General features: G+C 46.1%; 1 long non-coding RNA gene across 1 annotated transcript; it reads left to right on the forward strand.

The window, feature by feature from the left end:
* Positions 1-674: 674 nt before the first annotated feature.
* Positions 675-1566, forward strand: LOC123329166. The gene is made up of 2 exons (XR_006544378.1): positions 675-811; positions 1217-1566. It is a non-coding gene; the product is annotated as an uncharacterized LOC123329166 (long non-coding RNA).
* The last annotated feature ends 7279 nt before the right edge of the window (positions 1567-8845 follow it).

Genomic DNA, 8845 nt, shown 5'->3' on the forward strand with positions numbered 1-8845 from the left:
ACAGAGCACTGAGCTGAGCTCCTTGTGCTGCCCAGCAGCTCTTTTGACTTTCTCAACCACATGAAGTATGTACTGAAGCATCTTTTTTTCCACAGATCCCAGGCACACCAGTGTGCATCGTCCCAGCTCTTAAAACCCTCGTTTGTTTTTAACCAGGCCCAGTGAATGAAAGGAGGGGGGAACTACTTTTCTGACTGGCAGAATTCATCAAAATGAATTGGCAACACCTATCAGCCTGAAACAGCAGTTTGCAACTTGCCCGGTAACAAATCTTTCTGGGGACGTTATCTCACAGGAAACGACACTGGATAAATTCTTATTTCAATAGGATGCCTCCCTCCCCTTACCTCCTCCCCACTTCACAAAGATTTAACATCTAATTCAGGTTTTGACGAGCCGCTTCATCTCTGTAGAAACACTGTTGATCTCTGTCGGACCCCAACGGCCTTGGGCAGAACAAACTGAAGAGATGGGGGAGTGTGGACCATCAGCAGTGATAAATAAATACATTACCCACGGCTTCTGAAGGAGCACCGTGACCTCCAACACAACTGGCAGATGGCAGCAGTTTAACAAAAGTCACCCTATTTTCCCGCAGCCTCGGGGTCTTTGAGAGCCAAAGCAAGAGAAAGATGCTCAGGGAGGCAACCCCACTCTATCAGGATCCAGAAACAGCTGGGCTTGCTGGCTCTTGTCAGAGCCTTGCCTTGGATTTCCAGAACAAGACAAACACCTCCCAGGAGATAAAGAACAGAAGGAAGCCTGTGCCTGCAAACTCTTCCCAACGAGGAAACAAGCTCTAAAGAACCAGGTAAACTGGCCAAGGCCAGGAAGCTAGAAAATAGTTGAGTGAGAAACCCAGTGCAAATTGTGCTTTAAGGTAATTTTACCGGAGGAATGGGTTTCATGGGGCTCATTACAACTGTTGTTGTTGCTTTAAAGAAAATATCACTTTTTTCCTAGTGAACCTGATCCAAGGTACCATTTGGGAATTCCAATCTTTGTATACACATGAATATAAAATAAATATAAAACTGATTGTGGGCAATAATGGCTTAGTAGTAATTACTTAAATTAATTAAAGGATTGAGACTTTCAGAATAGGACCATAGTACTGCTCTAATCCTTACTGGAAAAAAAAGGAAAGATATCCATTTCTAAGTAAAATATAAACTCATGAATTGATAAAACAAACAGACTTGTTTGAATTCCACAGAATAGCCACCTTGTGCGTGCAGTTACCTGGGAGCTGGAAGAGACGTCAGCTGTCATCTCATCTTCATCTCACAGACTGAAACAGAGAACCAGAGATATGGATTGAGCTGCCCGAGGTTGCAGAGCTGGTTCACAGCAGAGCTGGAAAAAAGCAACTGTACCTTCACTCTCTGCCAAAGACATTTCCTTTGACCATTCCAAGTTGTATTTTTTTTCCACAGGAGAAAATAAAACACAATGAACTTGAACCATGGAATGCTTTTGTTAATAAGAAATGCAGCAACCAGTTTGTGACAAGCACTGTTTTAACAAAGAGTCAAGTGGGTCTGAGAAAATGACCAGAAGGAAGGCTTTTGTCCATGAGCTTGACTAAGAACTCACTTAACCTAACAGATAGCACCATGCCTGGCACACAGTAAATGGGCCATAAATATGTGTGGGGCAGATGAATGACCCTTCACATCGGACAAATGAACAGTGCAGGGAATATCTCAGCAGTGCCCATGCTAGACAGTTCTTTGACACTGAATCTTGTTTATCCCCTACAAGTGTCTGCCATTGTTTATTTCCCGACTTCTCTTCCTTTCTCTCTCTCTACTTGAATATTTCTCTAGAAGGTCAAGAACCATATCGTTTATTTACCAGCCCACTGGAAGCATCAGCCATCTCTGGATACTCAATAAATGAGCAGAGGGAAATGAGTGTGCCCGCCGGACTTCCTTGCTGGGATTGTCCTCTGATATTATCTGTCTTTCCTGTTTGATTTGTAAGAGCAATCCATTTATTCATAAAATACTAGCATCCAAAGAGATCTGAGTGCTGCCTCTCTAATTATTCAGTTTAAAAAGGTTAAGTTTATAGAAAGGGATTTTTTTCAAGGTCATCTATCTTGTCTATAGCAGACTTTAGACTAGAATTTAATTCAGTGTTTATTTCATGATAATATGTATATGTCTCTATATGAATATATGTGTGTATAAATGAATATGAATATATTCATATGAATAAATACTTCGTGGCTCAAATGGTAAAGAAACTGCCTGTAATGCAGGAGACCTGGGTTCAAAATTCATGAGTGGGGAAGATCCCCTGGAGAAGGGAATGGCTATCCACTCCAGTATTCTTGCCTGGGAAATCCCATGGACAGAGAAGCCTGGAAGGCTGTAGTTCGTGGGGTCACAAAGCGTCTGACACAATTTAGCAACTAACACATATATATGTGTGTGTATGTATCATCTATATGTGTGTGTATGTATTATCTACATATGTGTGTTTACATATATATATATATAAATCTGTGTGTACATAGTTTATGCTTGGTTATATTCTCATAGTGAGCAAATGTGTGTGCGTGTCTGTGTGTATTGGGAAGTTTGATCACTGGCTTTATCACAGACACTCTTATGACTGAGGTTTCCAGAAAGAAATCATCTCCGTTGTGGCCGCCGTGGAGTTAATCTGCTCAAATCTCCCATCATGGGAACCTGCCGCAGGGACCATGGGTCCCTACAGGGCCCAGGCTTCAGCTGCCACACCTTTGAGTCCATCTCTTTGATTATGTCAGGTCAAGATTCTGGGGCTGCTCCCAAATGACAGCACAGCAGGGAGTATTGGAACCAGGTTTCCCAGATACCCCTACTGGGCAACTGCAGCCCTGAAACTCCTGCAGATCGGACCGGCTGGAACTTCATCAGCACCGTGCTCTAGCCCGAGGCTCCTCTTGCCCAGCCCTTCCCTCCCTCCATCCTTTCTTAGACATGCAGACAACTGCAGAGAGGATGTGGAAGTCCCTTCCCCATGGAACTGAAAGGACCTGCCATGGCCTTCCTGCCTCCCAGGACCACTCGCATCTCTGGCCACAGCCTCAGGATGCAAAGAAGGGCTCATGTCTCTGTGAGAAAGGAGTGGGGAGGGACATCGCTAAGCCCAGAGCACCTACTATGTGCCAAACACTGATACATAGTGGAATAAGAGGCTGCATATCCCCCAAGGGTCTTACAGGCTAGTGGAGTGTGCTGGCATGCAGTTACAGAGTGACAGCAGGCCCCAAAGGGGCTAAACCCAGACAAGTCGTTTGTTTAAACAGCCCATTCATTCCTCAGGAATCACAATGAGCCAGGTACTGAGTTAATCACTTCACCTGCATTCTCACTTTTACTAATTGCAACCGTTGCTATCATGTCCATCTAGAAGCTGAAGATACCTTTATGGAAGCTAAATTCTTTACCTAAGGACACCCCACTAGCAACTCGGTACATATGACCCTAATATTTTTACTTTTAACCACCAACATTAAAAGGATGCATTCCTAAAAGAAATCAGGAGCTGGTCACAGGGCAAGCCGAGTGAAGGGCAAAAGCCAGTTGGCACTGGACCTCATGTGGCTCCCTCAGTGGACAAGGAGTGCAGAAGGAGGGGGCAGAGCCACAGGCCTGGAGAAGAGGGGCCCTTCCTCTACAAGTCTAAGGTGATGTGTGTCCTTATCTGGACCCCAGGAGGCAAACCTGAAAAAGTCTTGGAATCAGATCCACAGAGTGTCAGAGTAGCATCAAGGGGATGGAGACACTGAGACCAGAGAGGGGAAGGCAGGCTTCCCCAAGAACACAGCTCTGGGCAGGGACTGAGCTCAGGGCAGAAGCTGAACCACTAACCCAATCATTGCCTTAGCATCCTTAGGGCTCTTATAGACTGAGGTTGTAAATTGGGGTAAGACTTTTTTTTAATTTTATTGGAGTTTAGTTAGTTTACTACGTTGTCTTAGTTTCATTGTACTGTATGTGTGTGTGTTCAGTCACTAAGCCGTGTCCAACTCTTTGCAGTCCCATGAACCGTAGCCCGCCAAGCTCCTCTGTCCATGGGATTTCTCAGGCAAGAATACTGGAGTGGGTTGCCATTTCCTCCTTCAGGGGATCCTCCAACCCAGGGACTGAACCACGTCTCCTGCATTGACTGGTGGATTCCTTAGCACTGAGCCACCTGGGATATAACTAACAAAGGGTAAGTCTTTAAGGGAGAGCCTGACCACAGAAGATCTTCTTTGGCCTGACTCTTCCCCGGGCATATTTGTGTGGCTCAGAGGAGATTAAGTGAGACCCTGCTCGAATTACTTTTCCTTCGCTTCCTGTGCTTAGTCGCTCAGTCATGTCCAACTCTGCAACCCCATGGACTGTAGCCCACCAGGCTCCTCTGTCCATGGGGATTCTCCAGGCAAGAATACTGGAGTGGGTTGTCGTGCCCTCTTCCAGGGGATCTTCCCAACACAGGGATCAAACCCAGGCCCTGGTAGTTCCCTGAGCCACCAGGGAATCCCAAGAATACTGGAGTGGGTAGCCTATCTCTTCTCCAGGGGATCTTTCTGACCCAGGAATCAAACCAGGGTCTCCTGCATTGCAGGTGGATTCTTTACCAGCTGAGCTACCAGAGAAGCCCTAGGGCTTGTCATAAAAGGGCTCCCGAGTTTTTCAGCTGCTCACAGGCCTTCCAGGGTCCTCCTGTGCTGCCTTATTGCATGATCCCACCCCAGAAGGGGAGCTCACATCCCATTATCACCCTTGACTATAGACAATTTTCCCAACTGTCAGAACAGAAGCCAAAGGTTGAATCCTGCTTCTGAATCTGAGCTGAGCTACTCAGTACTGACCCCCTCATCATCCACTTGCACGTATGCACTCACATACACACATGATGTGCACACACTTGTATACGTACACACATGCACACACCTATACACATACACGTAAGCTCACACTCCAGGGTTCAGGCCACCCGGCCTGGCACGGCTCAGCTCTCACAAAGATCCCACCTCCAGATTTCCGGTTCGCCTGGCTTCCTGGATTAACGTAGGAACCCTGCCTGCACAGCTGGTCTACGCCTGCCTTCAAGGCTGAAGAAGCCAGTAACAAGAACAACAGTCCTCCGTGAGCACTAGCATTAGGCTTGGGGCTGCATTCCTTATATAAACTCTCATTTAATCTGCTGAAAACAACCTAAGGGGCTGAAATTATTATGCCACTGAAGGGAATGGCAACCCCCTCCAGTATTCTTGTCTGGGAAATCCCATGGACAGAGGAGCCTGGTGGGCTACAGTCCATAGGGTCACACAGAGTCAGACACGACTGAAGCAGCTGAGCATGCATGGATAAGGAAACCAAGACTCAGAGAGGTTAAGAAACTCAGTGAGGGTCACAGAGCAGGAAGGAGCACAGCTGCATTTGGCTTCTTTTTAAATTTTATTCACGTATTTAATTTTTGGCTGTGCTGGTTCTTTGTTGGGTCTTCCTTGCTGCGAGTGGGCTTTCTCTAGTTTCAGTTCACAGGCTTCTCACTGCAGTGGCTTTTCTTATTGCAGAGCACATCTCTAGGTGCCCGGGCTTAGTAGTTGTGGCACACAGGCTTAGTTGCTCTGCAGAAACTTCCCGGACCAGGGATCAAATCCATATCCCCTGCGGCTATGGACAGGCGAATTCTCAACCATTGGACCACCAGGGAAGTCTTTGCCTTTGTCTTCTTAACCCCAAGACAATGTGGATGTGGCTGGAGATTTAAGAAGTCCCAAAGCTGTGACAGATCCCTGATAAAATTACAGAGATAGAAGAGTCTGGTTTCAGTGATTTCTTTCTAGGAGAATGCTTTTGTGAAAAGATCCACAGGTGAAACATATTTCCCCCAAATGCAACACTGTAAAGAATTTAGTGGATTGACAGCATGTCCTCTGTGTCAGATCCAGTGCAGGAGCCTGAACCACCCTGGGCTCTGAGGATGGCGTCCCAGCTGCATGACCCCTGGCCTGAGTCTTGGAAAATAAATATTTGACAGAAAATTTTTTAAAGGGATGGGGAATGCTCCAGACAGAAGAAATGTCATAAACAAAGGCTTAGAGGGAAGACACAGATCAGTATTTTAGGGAAATAGGATAAGGTGAGTATAGCTGAAGGTGAGACCAAGCAAATAGCAAGAGTTCAGGGTGCAGGCCCTTAAGGGAATGAAAAAAAATATGAATCTGATTCTGTAGGCAGCACCTGGGCCCCATGGCAAGAGACAGCATGAGTGTAATCTGTTCAGATTGTCACTTTCAATAGCTCACTCTGGCAGAGATTCTGATTACAACAGGGACACTGGTGATCCAGTCTATGGCAGTGATCATGATGGAAGAAAATGAAGCCTGGGGAAGGGCAGCAGGATCAGTAACAGAAAGGAGCCCGGGGTTTGAGAGCCCATGACCTTGTAAAAATAAGTCTGCAACAATTCAGGAAATAAATGCAAGTTGACTTTACATATGGAGAAGGAAATGGCAAATATATACAGTACATGCAAACCTTTCTGAAACAATCCTGGGACAGGCATAGCAGTGGGCGTTTATTTTTATTTATTTTTATTGGGGTATAATTGCTGCACAATGTTATGTTTGTTTCTGCCATAGAACAAAGTGAATCGGCTATACTTAAATGTATATCCCTTCCCTCTTGGACTTCCTTCCCATCCAACCCCCCATCCCACCCATCCAGGTCACCACAGAGCACCCAGCTGAGCTCCCTGAACTACACGGCAGGTTCCCACCAGCTATCTGTTTCACACATGGTGGTGTACATTCAGGGCCGCCCAAGTGCTCAGTGGTGAAGAATCCGCTGGAAATGCAGGAAATGTAAGAGATGTGGGTTGGATCCCTGAGTCGTGAAGATCCCCTAGAGAAGGAAATGGCAACCCACTCCAGTATTCTTGCCAGGAAAGTCCCATGGATAGAGGAGCCTGGCGGCTGACAGTCCATGGGGTCGCAAAGAGTCAGACACGACTGAGCACACACACAGGGAGGACGGCACATACATCAATCCCAAATCTGCCAATTCATCCCACTCCCCGTCCCCGCTTCCCCCAAGTTGGCGCATCCGTTCTCTAGTTCTCCATGTGAGTGCTTATGACTACATAAGGATTAAACTCCACACAGAGACCCAATGATGACTACTGTTACTACCACTTTGCAGACGGGAAAACGGAGGCCTGGAAACACGCACTGATTTTCCCAGGGTCTTTTAACTACTGAGTTACAGAGCAGATTTTCAAGGGAGGAAATTCTGACTTCAGAACCCAAATGCCTTTTTCTCTGTGTTTTCTCAGGGCCAGAAATTGGAGGCAAGGGTAGATGGAAGGCGGGCATTCAGAGAACCTTTGCATTCAGAAAGAGTGGCCTGAGGGGAGATCACCTTCCATCAGTCTACACCAGGGTGTCTCAGTTTCAGTGAAATTGACATTGTGGGGGTGGGGGGAGTGGTGAAGATGATTCTCTGCTAGGGGGTGGGGTGGGGGTGGCCTGTGCATTCCTGACCTCCACCCACTAGGAGCCAGTAGTTGAAATAACCAAAACTATCTCCAAACTTCCCAAATGGCCTTCAGGATGGGGAGGGGGACAAAATCACCCCTAGTTGAAAATCCCTGGTCTAACCTTACCCGAGGAGGTCCAGGCAAGAGAAAGCTGCATTTGAAATCCATTAAAATCAGAGGCTGACAAGGAGTTCCCAGAGGCAATCGATAATTTGTTCTCTCACCGAGAGCCCTCTGCTCTGCATATTATTACTGGAATATTCCTGGGTGGTGAGATCCACTCTATTGCAGCTCCCTCAGCCCTCTACCCCAGCCATCAGAGAGGACCAGACTTTGAAGAGGGGGTGAAAAAAAAAGTCTTCTTTAGGATCCAGAACATACTTCTATGAATTAAAGGGTCAGAGATTAAGTGGGCAATTCTGAGCTAGCCACCTGAGAGCCCAAATTAGCTTTGCTTCTCTGCGTATTAACTCCCCTCTGGTGTCCTGTTTAATGATTTAATGATGGTTAACTCTGCGGTTCTTCAAAGCTGAGGAATTTGTACACCCCCTAAGGCAGTTTCTACCTCCCTGGAGCTGGAAGTCCATTGCAGCACCATTCCGGGACCCTCTCCTGCAGGTCTTGCCTGTGGGGCGACCACAGGCAGAGTTTGGGCAAGCCCAGGGCTGTGGGTTAAGTTCCAGGAAGCAGGTCTATGATTCAGAAGAAGAGTTTAGCAGACGAGATGGAGGAGAGAGTGAGTGATGCCTAATGAGATTCTACTGCTCCATTTCCCTGCTCTAAGAAGGACTTTCTTTTTATACTTGATCATTTCTGTAACAAGAATTCGTTTTATATTAAACATTTACATTTAAAGCAGCAGTATGTCTTTGGCCTCAGGAGACCCGCTGTTAAATTGACGTTGGTCAGGAAGACCCCTTGGAGAAGGAAATGGCAACCCACTCTAGCATTCTTGATTCAGAAATCACATGGACAGAGGAGCCTGGCAGGTCTATAAGATTGCAAAAGAATTGGACACAACTAAGTGACTAAATTACAACTACAAGTAACAGCTCCTTAGAACGGAAGAAATGTGGCAGAGACCAAGTACATGTAAACATATAAATATACTTTTGACACAGATAAAGATAAATGAGTTTTACATGTAAATGCATTTAAACATATAATATACATGGGAGGTAGGTCAGTTTACCTCCATTTTACAGGTGAGAAAGTTGAAGTTCAAGGCACATAAGTTCTACTCCCAAGGCCACAAAGTAGACAGAAAAAGGGATTTTGTAATCCCAGATGGTTTTGGTCACTGTATCCCATTATT

Source organism: Bubalus bubalis, chromosome 14 (assembly GCF_019923935.1).
Source record: "Bubalus bubalis isolate 160015118507 breed Murrah chromosome 14, NDDB_SH_1, whole genome shotgun sequence".
Taxonomy (NCBI): domain Eukaryota; kingdom Metazoa; phylum Chordata; class Mammalia; order Artiodactyla; family Bovidae; genus Bubalus; species Bubalus bubalis.